The sequence below is a fragment of the Budorcas taxicolor genome, chromosome X (genome assembly GCF_023091745.1).
Source record: "Budorcas taxicolor isolate Tak-1 chromosome X, Takin1.1, whole genome shotgun sequence".
NCBI classification, from domain to species: domain Eukaryota; kingdom Metazoa; phylum Chordata; class Mammalia; order Artiodactyla; family Bovidae; genus Budorcas; species Budorcas taxicolor.
Genome location: NC_068935.1, coordinates 56,529,539 through 56,545,516, shown reverse-complemented (window position 1 = coordinate 56,545,516; position 15,978 = coordinate 56,529,539).

Genomic DNA, 15,978 nt, shown 5'->3' with positions numbered 1-15,978 from the left:
AGAATTTTGAGCATTACTTTCTGATCCTGAGTTGTCTTAGCTTCTTCAAGCAGGGCATGGGCATAATAAGGTCTACATTTTATTTTTGATACATCTGTGTTTTAGCCAGATGTCCCTGGTAATAGAGTAGGAAGAAGAGTGACAGAGCACAGGGCGATAGCTAGGAGGTTGGTATGGTGACCAGTAGAGAAGTGGTGAGTGTTTGATTTATGGCAATAGCAGAGGAAAGGGAGAGATGGCTAACTTAGACAATATTAGGGAAGTCGTCCTACTTTGAAAATATTTTGTAAACTTGCACTTGCCCCCAAATCAGACTGGATAATTCATGAGGGATGGTTGACTGGGAGGCAGGAAGTGTGGTCTCTTCACTTGACTCCTCTTCTGTATTATTACTATGAGAGCCTTCTGTCAAACCTTTCACTTAGTTATTTCAAAACTCATTCAAGAAGAAGCCATGGTGCAGTCACTTCATGCCTTGCCTGCATCTCAGGGTATTCCTTAAACTAATGTTCAGGAGCAAAAGCCCAGGCCCTGGGTCTGTACACCATTTTACTCTGTGTTTAGCATATGTCTTCACTGATTCCTTTTAAAGAAGAAAAGTGACTTTTAGAAGAATAGTAGCTAAAAGTGACTCCATGTTTGTCCTTTCCTGAGTCTTCTGAGGATGATTTATCACAGTCCTGCCAGCCAGACTTGTATCCATGCTGGTGACACAGGAAAGGTGATTGAAAGCCATCTAGTCCAATCCATTTTCTTTTTAAAATTTTGCTTTTTAATTGAAGTATAGTTGATTTACAAAGTTCTCTTAGCTTTCTGTGTACAGCAAAGTGATTCAGTTATATATATACATTGGTATGTATCTATTCTTTTTTAGATTCTTTTCCATTATAGGTTATTACAAGATATTGAATATAGTTCTCTGTGCTAAACAGTAGGACCTTGTTATCTATTTTACAGCTGCTAATCCCAAGCTCCTTATTTATCCCTTCTTCCCCGTTCCCCTTCAATAAACATAAGTTTGTTTTCTATGTCTGTGAGTCTATTTCTGTTTTGTAAATAAGTTCATCATATCTTTTCTTTTTAGTTTCCACTTATAAGTGATATCATATGATATTTATCTTTCTCTGTCTGATTTACTTCCCTTAGTATAATAATCTCTAGGTCCATCCATGTTGCTGCAAATGGCATTATTTCATTCTTTTTTATGGCTGATTAATACTCCATCGTGTATGTATGTATGTGTGTGTGTGTGTGTGTACGTGTATGTATGTATATATATATATACACACACACACCATGTCCTTTTTATCCATTCATCTGTTGATGGACTTTAGGTTGCTTCCATGTCTTGACTATGTAAATAGTGCTACTATGAACACTGGGATGCATGTATCTTTTCAAATTAGAGTTTTCATATTTTCCAGATATATGCCCAGGAATGGGATTTCTGGGTCATATGGTAGTTCTGTTTTTATTTTTTTAAGGAACCTCCATACTGTTATCCATAATGGATGTACCCATCTACACTCCCATCAACAGTGGAAGAGGGTAGTCCAATCCATTCATTTTTGAGGTTGGGTATACTGGAGAGGGGATTGGACAGGAAACTGGAGAAAGAGTGTCATATGGGCAGTTCACAGAGGCCCCAGAGCCACACTCTGGGAGGCAAAGCAATGACTCCATGTCTTCCTAAGCAATGAAAAGTTGTCCTCTTCCCTCTGTGCTGCTCCATGCCTTGCACCAGGCCAGAGCATTCAGACATTTATTAAACTGCAGAATGAGCAAAGTCTTCTGGGAGAAAAGGCCCCTCTCCAGATGAATGGGCTCTCAGGTGACCTGGCCTTGAGATGACTCTCACTCTTGAGAATGCCACCTTCACAGATTTCTGTGAAACAAGCGTTGATGATGGGTGGAAGGAAAGCGGGAATGTCGGCAAGAAAAATATTTGCATCTGCTACATTTGTCACACAAATCATGAGGCCTTTATGTCTAAAGGGAGATCAGAACCCTGTTTACAGAACAACTGTCAAGGTGTGGAGTGATTTAAGCACAGAGGCATCTGGTTTATTTTATGTTTGGTGTTTTCCTGTAACATTTGTAGTCATTGGGAATGACGGGTGCGCCAAAGCCTGGGAAAGGAAGAGAAAGCCCCCAGATCTCCAGAGACTACTGAAAGGATGATGGAAAGGCAACAGCGAGGTGCGGTGCTGGCTCTATCTGCATGATGCTGATCATCACCGACATCATGAGCAACTACCGTGCGCTGGCCTTTGAGCTCCACTCTTGATGTGGATGATCTCATTCAGTTTTCTCTACAGTTCAGTTAAGTAGTCATGCTAGCTTCCCCTTCTTACAGATAAGTAAACTGAGATAGAGAGTGGTGAACTAATCACCCCCAGGACAGATCAGTGGAAAGACACAGAACTGGGATTCAGAATTCTGAAGTGAAAGGGGTTGGATGCCTCTGTATTCCTAGGCAACATTTCACTAACCCAACCCCTTGGCAGTGTTCAGTAACAGGGATCTGCGACCTGTTTCTACTACAGAGAAGCTGTGTGATCAAGGGAAGGTAGCTTAACCTCTCTGAGTTTCAGGTACCTCATCACTAAACTGGAGTGAAAAATTCCTGCCCTCCCCCTTTGCAGGATGAGCATAAGACTACAATTAAGCCAATTAAAGGCATTTGGGATTGGCCAAGTACCATATGTGTGGCAACTAGGAGAGCTCAGGACTCCGTGAAATCCTCAAGAAGAGGGGCCAGGCAGGAGCCCAGGAGCTTACAACTCCTACTGGGCACAGCTGGTGTAGAGCAGGGAGCTGCCAGATGCCAGGGGGTCCTTGGAGACCATGTGGTCTTAGCCCTCATTGTACAGGTGAGACCAACAGAGCCCAAGGAGAGGAGGGACTTTGCTTAAGGTCACATGGCAGATGCTTTTCATTTACCTTTCTCCAATTTGTACTATTTCATTTCAGCTTGGCATCGCACAGTTCCTGTCTCACTGAACTCCTCCTTTGCATGATAATAAGTTCTGCAAATTATTACAGTGTAAACTGAAAGATAAATGGTCGTGGCATTTGTTAATACTGTAAACACCATTTGTTGGCAAACGATAAGCTTTATTGATACCCCTAATGTATGTATTAGCAAGAACAATGCACCATAAAATGTTAACATCTGCCAACGCAGTGCAAACAATTACAAGTAACTTTCATTTAATGCAGAAATTATGCAATCACAAAAGGTATGCCTGCAAATTAATGTGACATGGAGCCAGGTTTATGCATTGAGAGGCATAAACAATAATTTTATACAGCAAGCCAGGAAAAGTTCTTTTAAGCGTCTGTGTCAAAAATGACTCCCTGACACCATATACAGGGGAAAGTCTGGGAATTGAGATGGTTATTAAATCTGACCTTGATCAGATTTTTATTATGTCAGAAAAAAAATGGTTCTTAAGAGAGAGAGTTGTCATGGGATTAGAGTCCATCTACAGTAAGACGTTTCCATGGCAACAAATCAAACACCATTTCCTCTGACTCCAGTCTCCTGCTTCAGAAGTATGAACTTAGCATTGAATAATTAGAGTGAGACACAGCAATGTTGTGTAAAGACAAAAAACAGAAGAATCAATCTGGAGGCAGTGAATTATTTTAAAATGGCAATTAACCCCATCACAGTGACTATCTGCAGCTCACACTGGCCATGACAGGTCCCACGTAGATATTTGGTTTTACAAATTGAAAGCATAATTTTTTTGTCACACACAACCTTTAAAAAAAACAAAGCCAAACCATAATTCCACCCAAATTAATGAAGTCTGAAAGTTATGGTGAAGGCCATAATAGAAATTCAGAGCTGCCTCTGAGTCTGCAGTCGGTGGTAGCATGCCAGATGCTACCTTACCTGAATTCTCCCCATGTTGGAGGGATCTGAAAACATACTTGATACCGGTGCGTGGTTAGTGTCCCACAACCAATGAGCTATCTAAATTCATAGGCTCCGATGTCACACTCCTAAAATCTTAGTGGAAAGTTAACCTGGTGCACACAAAGCCACTTAGAATTTAGGGAGATACCTATGCCTTTTAGCTTCTTGGTTGGCTTGCCATATCATGAACTAATTGCATTAAGGGCATATTGTTCTTCCAAAGAAAATGTATCTCAGGAGCCAATCTGGTAGATGGCATCTGAGGTTCACTGCCAGGCTGTGTTTTTCCCCAGATGTTTTCCATTTCTTCCGGAAATGTTTCCTACCCACAGGGAGAGATGAGAATCTGAGATCTGCATCCGAGTCAGGATGCAAGTTGTAATGAGTGAATTCATCAGTGCAGCACATCCATTCCAACCCTGTCTGTTTCTATAATGGGTCTTGGGGCTGGGGGCTCTAGCTGCTCCTTCAACACACACTTTGACTCAATCCTAAAACTTTCTTATCCTCATTTATAGGTCACACCCAAGTTCTTGCTGTCAAGGACCAATCCCCCTCCCGTCCCCGACCCTGCAGCACCCCGCCTCCATCACCCATTATGTTGTTTCTTAGCTGTGTGCAGGAGAGGGAAATTTTCCTGTAGATTATTTCTACATCCAGAGGAAAGGTTTTGTGTACTCACACATCTAGAAAACCACTAACTCTGAGAGGACCAGAAAGGGCCTTGATGAGAAACTTGTGGTCTTTATTCAAAGGCAAAACTCAGCCTGTCTTAAGGCAGTTCTTTGCATTTTCCTTGTTTTTCTCTATTTCCAGGATGCCTTGTCGTTACCTCTTTATTGTGCAAATTTGGGCTGGCCGCTGTGGGCTGGGAAGCATGCGAGAGCCCTGGAAACTTACTTCCAAGGATAGGAAGCTGGGGGGGCGGGGGGGGGCGTGGAGTGGGGAATCCAGTAGCAGGCCCATTCATTCATTTTTTCATTCCCAGTTATTCATTTTTTTCATTCCAAGTTATTCATTAATTGGATAAACAGATAGGAAGCACCCCAAGGTGTTAATCCAGAGAAGAGGATGAATCATGGAGCCAGGATGCCCAAGCATGGCTTGTTAGCAGCCCCCCATCCCCTGGCTCTATTTGGAGGGTGATGCAGACTCATCCTCATGAAGGAACATTCCCTCCCTCCATGTCTCCTCGGGTGGAAGTGCTGGACTAGCTTGTCAATGAAGTTAGATGTGAGATGAAACAGGAGAGGTGTTTCCCAATTTGCATGACTATGAAGATTAGTCCCTCATCCTCCAAAGGGGAAAGGAGCCCTGGCCAAGTAGTTCCTCAGGGTGGTCTATACGGAGTCAGATGGCTACTATTAGTTGATTATTGGACAGATAGAAGCCCCAAAGAGTACAGACATCAGTGTAAATCCTGGTGCTCTCTCTCGCTGGCTGTGTGACCCAGGGTGAGTTACTTCGCTTCTCTGAGTCTCAGTTGCTACAGTTGTAAAATGGTGTTAATATCTGCCTCACTGGATTGTTGCCAAGAGCGTAGGAGATAAAATATTAAGGTATTCAGTGTGGGGCCATACAGCTCAATACATGTCAATAGAATGCCAGTCAATGAATTGGTTGTTAACTGCATTTTCTGGTTAGACCTTAAAATAAGGATGATCATGAGGAATTTCTGATGAAAGCCAATGTAAATGGGTAGCTTATAAAAATGCATTGTGCTAGCATGACATCTCAGTTCTTTAAAACATTTTGTGGCTGAGAAAGTTAAGATAAACATTCTTCCCATGTTCCCTTTTCAATTCCCTTTATAGCATGAAATCTCTTACATGCAAATTGGTAGATACTTTCAAAAATGGGACAGTGACTCACTTAGGTGCTTGACCTCATGCGTTTGAAGGACCTCCCGATTTCTTTTATTCCAGGACAACTTAAAAGCCATCTCTGTTAATGGTGCAATAGTTACTCTAGGTCTATTCTAATGCCTTTAATAACAGTTGGCAGTTAGAGAGGTGACAAATGCAAGTGTCCCCAGACAAATTGTGTGTCGTGGGTCTTGCTGAGGGAACATTTACAAAGGTTGCTTTTTCGTCAAATGGCTCACTGACAAGCATCCTGGCACAGGGTCGATGACTCCCTCGGGGAAGAGGACACACCTCTGTAGAACATGCTGTTCTCTTGGGACTACTGTGAGCACCAGGCATCTGAGGGCCCCTTCTCCTGGGTGACAAGCAGCCCTGGTCCTGGTGTGCCAACTCTCAGCACCTAAAGGGCTGGGACACTGCCTCCATGGACCCTTCCTCACTCACCTTTTAGGGTTCCAAACTCAGCTATGCTGTTACCTATGCAGTAGCCAATCAAGAAGGAGAAAATGGAAAACTCCTCCCACCCCACCCCCATACCTGCCCCGCCCCTGAACCCCAATAACTGGAGTGGTTCCAGCCAAGTTCATGCTCTGCTGGACATGACTGCATTCAGAAGTCCCTCTTATGGCCTCCATGTCATAGTCTGGACTTGAAGTCTGTTGTCCGGTCCACCTCCCAGCCAAGCAGAAACAGGAGTGAGCTGCGGGGTGACAGGTTTCCAAGGGCAGACTGCCAAAAAGTAGGAAGTGACACCTGACAGAATAGGTGGCGACTCAGTAATTGCACAAAACTTGTTCTTCAATACAACACTGGAAATGCCACCCCCACCACCAAGAGCCTCTTGTTTGGAGCAAGGTGGGTCTCTAGGAGGCCCCTGCAGACAGCACCCAGTGCCCAGCTGGTGAGGGGATAAAAGTTACCAACCTCCTGGCAAGATCAGTAAGCTGACATGCTGGATGGAAGGGAATTGGTAGAAACAACACTGGGCTTGGCCATTGGCATGAGCACAGAGTTCTTATAAAATGCTAGAAACTGGGGAGGGAGTTCTAGGTCTGTCTCTAATGCACTATGTGACTGTGGGGAAGTCCCTTCTCTTTGGGCTGCCAGTTCTCCTTTAGAAAGCCTTTGGGGTTCATATAACTTCACTGCTCATTGCTGACCTCTGACCTTTGGCTATACTTGCTACTAGGATTTGCATTGTGTCCTCTGTCAGTTCATATGTTGGAGTGCTAAACCCAAATATCTCAGAATGTGACCTTATTTGGAATTAAAATCCTTGTAGTTGTGATCAAGTTCAGATGAAGGCATCAGGGTGGTCTCTAAGCTAGTATGACCGATGTCCTAACAAGAAGGGGAATTTGAACATGGAGATAGGCCTGCAAGTAGAAAGATGGAATGTGAAGATGAAGGCACAAACCATGATTATCCTTGCTGACACCTTGATCTTAGACTTCTGGCATTCAGAACTGAGACATTTCCATTGTTTCAGCCACTGAATTTGTGGGACTTTGTTAGGACAGTCCCAAGACACAAACTCTCCCCAGCCTACGATACAGCCCGGATGATCTCCAATGGTCCTGTCATTCCTGAAGATCGGAGTCCCCTTTGAGGGTATGTGCTGCTCCTGTCTCCTGAGGGCCCCACACAGGGCCGTGTTCCTTGGTCTAGTATTTGAATTTGGTGTCATTCCAGTCCTGCCCAAATGTTGCCAGGTATGTGGCAATTGATGCAATCACTTTACTGTATAGCAGAAATTAACACAACATTGTAAATCTACTATATGTTAATTAAAAAGAAGGCACGCACAGGAGCAGGCCCGCTGAAGTGCCCTAGCATGTTAGCTCTTCCCTAAAGGAGGGGTGTGTGTGTGTGTGTGTGGTCATGTACAAGCGCACAGTGGGTTGTGAAGGAGAGTAGTTACAGCGCCTGACGCACAGTGGGTGTTTAGTTCTGATGCTGTTAGCAATCCCTCCCCTCACCCTTCCACAGGTCTTGAAAGCTTCATCTCTCCAGGGAGGGCATATTCATACAGGGTTTAGATGCTGCCTTAGAGTCCTTCTCAACACAGCACTGTCAGCAGATACCCCAGTCATTCAGAACCAGAGTAAGGTGAATCCCTTCAGCTGTTCCTGATGTAGGCAGATCACTAGGTCGCCCACTAGCCTAAACAATCAGGACTCCAGCTTGGGGACAGTCCAGGGTATCAGGCCTAGAAAAACCTCTAGTTTTGCTCAGTCATTGGAGGTCTCTGTGAACCCTTCCCCAACCTGCAGGGAGTGGTTTGGGGGGCGTGGGGCGGAAAAGCAGGCCCAGGAGACTGTGTGATGAGGCAGGCTGCTCCCCACTGCCCACCCCTCCTGGCAGAAGAGCCACCCAGAAAGATGATCTAATCAAATAGAAGAAAAAAATGATCCCTCCATTCCTCTTAAATGAGTGTTTATATGACTTAGGGTAACGAGAGCAATAATGATTATATTGCTCCAATAATAAAAATTGAGGAGCCTCGTGCATCTGAGCTGACCATATGGGAAGCATCAGGCCTGGCAACAGGGGCACCGACTGAAGAGCTGCCGCGTGGTGAGCACAGTCAGGGTGGAGGAGTCCCCCACCCGTGCCTTCTGGGGGCCATCCCGGCTCTGGCTGCTCTCAGGAGACCTCATAATTTCACGAAGATCTTCTTCAAGCCAACAAAACCAGATAGAGGCTCTTGACCATATCCCCATGCACACCTCTCTTGCCACAACCCTGGGATGGCCTTCAGAGTATGGGATGACCTGGGGATTCAGGAAGCCATGGTCAGCAGCTGGCCTCTGCCTCCAACAAGACCAGGCCTGATCTGTTCCTTTCCCAGCAACTAAGGACTCTCGCCAGCCTGAGAGCCTCTGCAGGCTGGGGGTGGAGCTTCCTGACAGGACCACCCCCATGCCCTTTTCACTGCTTCCCATCAGAATCTCACTTGTCTACAAGGTCGCAGGTGACATTTCCTCAGGCTACCTTTCCTGGCACCATCTCTCACCACCTTCCTATCCCATCTAAACTAAGTTCACCCTGTGCTTTTTGGAACTCTCTTGAAGAACTCAGCAAGTCCTTTTGGACATTCAGAACTGTTGGGGGCCCAACTGTTCACTAGACTGTGAGCAGCTTAGGGACAAACATCCTGCTTCCTGTCTCCAGAGTTCTCCAGGGGCTGAGTTTTCATTTTTGAGCTTGGCTGTCCCAACCCTGGCTCAACAAGGTGGGCTGAAGTGGGGTCCTTACTGGCCTTGCACTTCCCTTCCTGCTGCCTGATGTGAAGGTACCCAGGAAGGAGAGGCCCCAGGACTTTCTTAGGCCTGGTAATCTCAGCAAGGTCCAAGATGCTACCTGATCTAATAAATAATATAACTCTAGTTTTAGAAGGGTCTCAGAAAGCAAGGGCTTCCCTGTTGGTTCAGATGGTAAAGAATCTGCCTGCAATTCGGGAGACCTGGGTTCAATCCCTGGGTTGGGAAGGTCCCCTGGAGGAGGGCATGGCAGCCTACTCCAGTATTCTTGCCCGGAAAATCCCCATGGATAGAGGAGCCTGGTGGGCTACAGTCCATGGTGTCGAAAAGAGTTGGACACAAATGAGCGACTAAGCACAGCAGAAAGCAAGCCGTGTTACTGCTTATATTTGAAGTAAGGGAACAGAGAGGGGGCTGTGACTTGTCCAGGGTCATAGGGCAAAGCCATGGTAGGAACAGGAAGAAAAGCAGGTCCCCTGATGCTGTGTCCACTGCATGGTACGTTCTGCCATATCCCTTAGCCAGCACCCATGGCCTGTTGCCCTGTGCACTGGACATGGGTGTGTCTGGGAAAAGGGCTTGGCGATTTCTGCACTCTGCATGTACAGTTTTTAGAAAGCCATTTATTATGATGCGTAATTGATTAATGTAGAATGCCCTTTCAGTATGTGAAGTGAAATTGCTATAAATAATTCACTAGATTCTCCATTTGACTGAGTATGTAAATTGTTAAAGGCAAGATTCGCGAGCAGAATGGCGAAATCCTCCTGGTGGAAATTCTCTGAATGATGGTTGTCTGTGTTGATGAGAGTGTGGTCAAAATGGTCCAGGGATTGTGCAAATGGGAAAAACGTCCTGGGGGTTGCTTTGCCTGTCATTTGCTGACTGACAGGCTCACTCCTCCCCTTCTTCATTCATTTTTTTCATCCACGATGCATGTGCTGAGTCTAGGCCAGGCCTCCCTGTCCTTCGAAATCCTGCTTCCCCTCAGCCGGGCTATAGAAAAGGATTTGTTCCCTCATTTGTTCCCTCAATAACTGCAGTTCCCTCAGAATCATCCCTGTGAAAGATAAAGTTTTGTCCTTAGACGTGGCCATGGCAGCATCATTTGTAAAAATGGGTATATGGAAGTTAACGGCATAGGGCTGCCAAATCACTCAGGGCCCATCACTGATGCAGCAATTAAAACAGCTGACTGTGAAGACAATTAAGAAGCATGTAAAATGCTTATGATCAGTGAAAAAGAAAAAGCCTTCTACAAAGCAAGGTTGTCTAGATAGCATTCTACTCATGTAAAACTGAATACTTGTGAACAGGGGCTGGAAAGAAGTTACTCAAAATGGAAGTGATGATTTTGTTGTGGGAGGAGTGGTCCTGAATCCTTCTGTGTTCCTAACTCCATGAGATGTCACTTAATTGGTTTTATTTATTCACTTAAAGGGAAACAAAGCCCGCTGTCTGCAGTGAAGGTGCTGTGCTGCAGCTCTGGTCTGCTGCCAGCAGATGGAGATGGCCTGCTTTATGTTTTCTGGCAGTCAGGCTATCAGCAGAAAAGGCTTGGTTTCAGCCTGAAGTTCCTGCAGATTCTCTGCATTTTTATTCAAATATCTAACCATGACTGCTCCAGCACCCGGGGAGCCCTGGAAGTTATTTCTGATCCTGTTATTTGCCTTCCAGGGAGCAGATCCAGGTTTTATAAGGCCAGAAGCTTATAGAATTTGGGGGACCTTTTTGAGAAAAATAACTCAAAATCATTAATACAAAATCAAGTGGAAGGCCTTGGAAGGGGGTCCCTGCAAATAAGGACTGTTTTGCTGAATCTTCAGTAGCTTCCCAATCAATGCACCGAAGATCACTGCTTTCCCCCAGTCCATCTGGCCTGGGGAGTAAGGGCACTGCCTGAGGGGACACCATGAGTTTCTTGGTGGTGGGGGTGGTCACGTTTTCATTTCCATCATTGTCTTTCTTCTCATTAGTACAACACTTAGTGTCTGGTAGATCCTTAGTGATGGCAGGTTATAGGAAAAGAGGCAGAAACACGATCTAGGAGGAAGTCTGGAGCTCAAACCCACTTTGGGGGAAGAGGAAGCTTGAAAATGATGCTTCTCTCTTCTGATCTTCTGAAGACATGTTCTGGACATGGGTGGCAATGGTCAGAAGGGCTGCTCTGTGGGTTGAATCTTTTCCTTCCTACACATCAACTACCTGGTCCAACTCATGTCTGGGTCCCAGAAGGTCTGGATTATGTATTCTTGTTTATGTATAGTTTAACCCCTGGAAGACCCCTTCAGTGTGAAATAAATAAAGGAAGCATTTCCTTTCAATTCTCCTATAGGCAGAGTTATACCCATGATTCACCTAGATTGCCCTGTCTCATTTCCTTCCTGTATTTTATATACAAGTAAGTCCCAGTCTTCCATAATACAAGGATTCCAGTGGTTGGCTACTTTGTTCTTACTTTTCTGACCATAGCAATAGTCAATCCCTTGTTATACCCATGGCACCTCTTTCTGGCCTCATATCGCTGCTTATTCTGGCCTATGGTAAGTCAACCAGCATTGGTCTCTGATCCCAATAATTTTTATAAGTTGTCCCTAGGGATAACTACACACTGAATAGGCTTCCCCATTGTCTTGCCTTCCTCACTATATTATTTTGGTTAGGCTAGGCTTCAGTAGTAAATAAACCCACACATCTAATGGCTGAACACATGAAAGTTTATTTCTTGCTCATGTAACAATCCAGGATGGTCCCAGATTGGCAAGGAGCTCTGTTTCACCTTGCCACTCAGAGCCCCAGGCTGAAGGAGGCTCTGCCTTCTCTAGTATGTGATTTTTAGTCTCTCCAAGGCTATCTCCAGCTTAATCAGACATAAGGAAGAAGGTATAGAAGAGGGCAGGTTGGGGGGTTTTAATAGGCAAAGCCTACAATTGGCATACTTTGCTTCTACTTAAATTCCATTGGCTAGATCTCAATCACATGGTCACATATAATTGCAAGAGATGCTAGGAAATGTAGTCTTGTTGTGTATTTAAGAAAAATAAATCGATTCTGGTGAACAGTCTCTGCCACACCACGTATAGAACAGCAGGTACAAGTTGAGCAGTCTAGATTCCTTCCAGACATTAATTTAAAGATATTGGAATAAAAAGGTCTTTGCTTCTCTCTGAAGCCAAATTAGGGGGAAAAAGAATAAGAAACAAAAATGAAAACTCTGTTTATGTTGAATTGGAAACACCTGTAATCTTGAACCACAAAAATAAGACAGTATGTCACACACAGTGAACACTGGCTTGAAGTGATGGGGACACCAATGGAGGACACATGCCTTTCCAGATCTTGGGAAGAGCTGGCAGAGCACAGAGCTCTCCAAAGTAGACAGTCTACTCTGTGGGCAAATCCAACAGCTCTTTACTTGGAACAATAAGATTGGAGTGCATGTTTGGCTACAGGAGCTTCCTGAGCCCTCTTGGATACTTTAAAATGGTACAGACATTAGTAGAAATAACTGAGAAAACTCACAGATGTCCCATCTTTGTAGATGTACAGTGCGTGGAGGAAAACTTGGTGGGTATTAAGTAACTCAATGTCAGCCATCTTTTTTTGGTGTGTGTGTGAGCTAAAAACAAAGAACAGTTAAACCACCTCTTGATCATTCACTCTCTATCACACACAACACACATCTACACACCACTCCCCCCATCTTCTCCCACAAGACCATAAACTATAAAGGACTTTACTGGGAATCAGGGGATTTTCTGCTAACCCAGAACATTGTCCTGGCTCCTCCCCCACACAATTCCATTCAAATATCTGTTCTAGGGAGATTTCTGCTCATTTGACCAATAATGGAAAAGGAACCAAGAGATCCATACAAAATATTACAAAATGGTGGAAAATAATGGGACAAAAAGGCAAACTAAGCCTACATAGTATGAGCATTTTGATATGGAGCTGATGAAAATCATGAATAAATATTTGTCTAAGAATTCAAATAATGTAACAAAAAGTCTAGTCAAGGCTATGGTTTTTCCAGTGGTCGTGTATAGATGTGAGAGTTGGACTGTGAAGAAAGCTGAGCGTCAAAGAATTGATGCTTTTGAACTGTGATGTTAGAGAAGACTCTTGAGAGTCCCTTGGACTGCAAGGAGATCCAACCAGTCCATTCTAAAGGAGATCAATCCTGGGATTTCTTTGGAAAGAATGATGCTAAAGCTGAAACTCCAGTACTTTGGCCACCTCATGCAAAGAGTTGACTCATTGGAAAAGACTCTGATGCTGGGAGGGGTTGGGGGCAGGAGGAAAAGGGGATGACAGAGGATGAGATGGCTGGATGGCATCACTGACTCGATGGACATGAATCTGAGTGAACTCTGGGTGTTGGTGATGGACAGGGAGGCCTGGCGTGCTGCGGTTCATGGGGTCGCAAAGAGTCAGATATAACTGAGTGACTGAACTGAACTGAACTGAACTGAACAAAAAGTCCTATGTGAAATAAATCCTCAATGCAGAGGTGTAAGGAATCAGGAAAGGCAGCAGAAGGCGATTAAAATTGAGCTGACTGTGTTTAGAGCACAAAGTGGAAAAGAAAACTAAAATCAGAAATTATAGCTGCCTTGCAAATAGACAAAAGGATATGGATGGCAGCCTTGAGACAACTGAGCAAAATGAAGGGGAAAATTTTAAAAGTGATTAGAGAAAAATTGTAGATATGGAAGACAGGCAAAGAGAAACAACATAAACACAAATGTTATCTTGAAGAGAAAACCGAGAAAAAATGAGAACATTTTCAAAGATGTAATTTTTAAGTCTTTCCTGATATTAAAGAAAATTTGCATTTAAACAGTGACAGGACACAGGGAACCTTAAGAAAAAAAAAAAAGATTAGCATAGAACCATAGTCTGGTAAAATTTCTTGAATTAAAAGATAAAGGGAAAAAAATCCTATGGGCACCCAGGTAAAAATGATCAAATTACTTATAACAATACAATAAAATGCACAAGTTGGCTTTAGACTTATTGAACATTAGATGACAGTGAAGGAATGCTTACAGAGTCTTCAGAAGGCAATATGACCCAATAATATTTACCAGCTAAATTGCCTTTCAGTTATATTGGCAAAAGGCAAATATTTCCAAATATGCAAGAACCCAGGTGTATAGTTCTCATGAACACTTTTTTGAAGAAACTAGTAAAAGATGAAATTAAATCAAAAATGAAGGGTAGAAGCTGTGGCAAAATCAAAAGTAAAACTGTGGATAAATATTATAACAGTTAAGGGAATTACCATTAAAGACAAAATGTCAATGTAGCCAAGCATCATAATGGAGAAATACTAAAATAATCAATGAAAGTTAAGGGGTATAAGGGAAGGGAAAGTGATTTTGTACATATAACTTGGATTTCTTATTTTTCATAATAGAGGCCAAAAATATTTTTAAGAGTGACAATTAAAATTTTAAAAATATAAATGTATTTGAATAGATAAAGCTAACTATTAAAAGAACTAGAAGAAGAACTAAGATAAATAGCATACACCACAAAATTGAGATGGAGGGGAGGGGAAGTTAGAAATAGAGGTATATTCGTTTAGTTTATTACTGTTATTAGAGAGTAAATAGATACTAGCTAAATAAACAGAGGATTACATATATAAAATTATTCTTACAGACTTTCACTAGAATTAGAAAGAGACCATACACCTTTGAAAATAACAGAAAGAAACACCATACCAAACAAAGCAGATATTCAATTTTAAAAGTTGTAACACTTACAGCAAACATATTGACTATGTTAATACACAGCAAAAGTGATTCTCATATTGAACTGACAAAGCAAGGCCCAGTTAAATACTGACTATAGGATACTTACCTAAAAGGAATGACTCTGAAAAAAGTAGGCAAAGACATGTAAGACAAATGAAAATTAAAGGAGAGCAAGACATCTGAAAATTACTATTCGACAAATATTAGACAAGGTTGAATTCAAGGAAAAACAAGACAAAGAAGGGCAGAATACAATACATAATGAAAGTCTAAAAGCAATGAATATCTACGCATTAAGTAACATGTCATCAAAAGTTATAAAACAAAATGTAGAGGAATGCAAAGAGAATTAGAAACACTCAGAGTAGGAGTTTTAAAGTTAGCTTCATTATTCCATGACAAATAGTAAAAAAAATAAGTAATTGTAGAAGACTTCACCAAATTTATAAGGCGTATTATTAAACTCAAGTTTTAAATCTACCTGATTAATGGCTAATCAATAGGTATATTGATTCTATATTCTGAAATTAGAGAATCTATCTTCTTTTCAAGGGCCCTTGGAATAATCACGAAAACTGACTGTACATTGATACTACAGAGGAAGCATTGACACCAAAAAAATGCTAGCTTGTCTGTTGCTCACTTGGCATCACCCTCAGCTCTTGGATGCAAAGGGACTGCATTTCTCAGAATCACCTGCCCTGCAAGTGTTCCAGGGTACAGTTGGCCACTCTCTAAGATTTAGAAGACCAAAGGGAAGCAGAGATCAATTGTCTCTGGAAATAGTGCAGTCATACATAGGGAGAAATGAGAGATTCATGGTGGCTGCTTATTGATAGTTTGAGAACTACCACTTCTTTTGCTGCCGGTGAGGAGTTTTTTCAGAAATTCTTGAGAATTTCAACAGCTTCCAAGTAGGAATTTGAGCAGGGAAAGGCAACCCACTCCAGTATTCTGGCTTGGAGAATTCCAAGGACTGTCTAGTCCATGGGTCGCAAAGAGTCAAACACGACTGAGTGACTTTCACACACTCACTCACTTCCTAAGACTTGGATCTTTGATGTCTGATTCCTGGACTTTCGAACCACAGATTTTACTGCTGACCTGCACTAACAACTTTCCCCAAATTTAAATAAGCCCAGATTCCTACATTAATT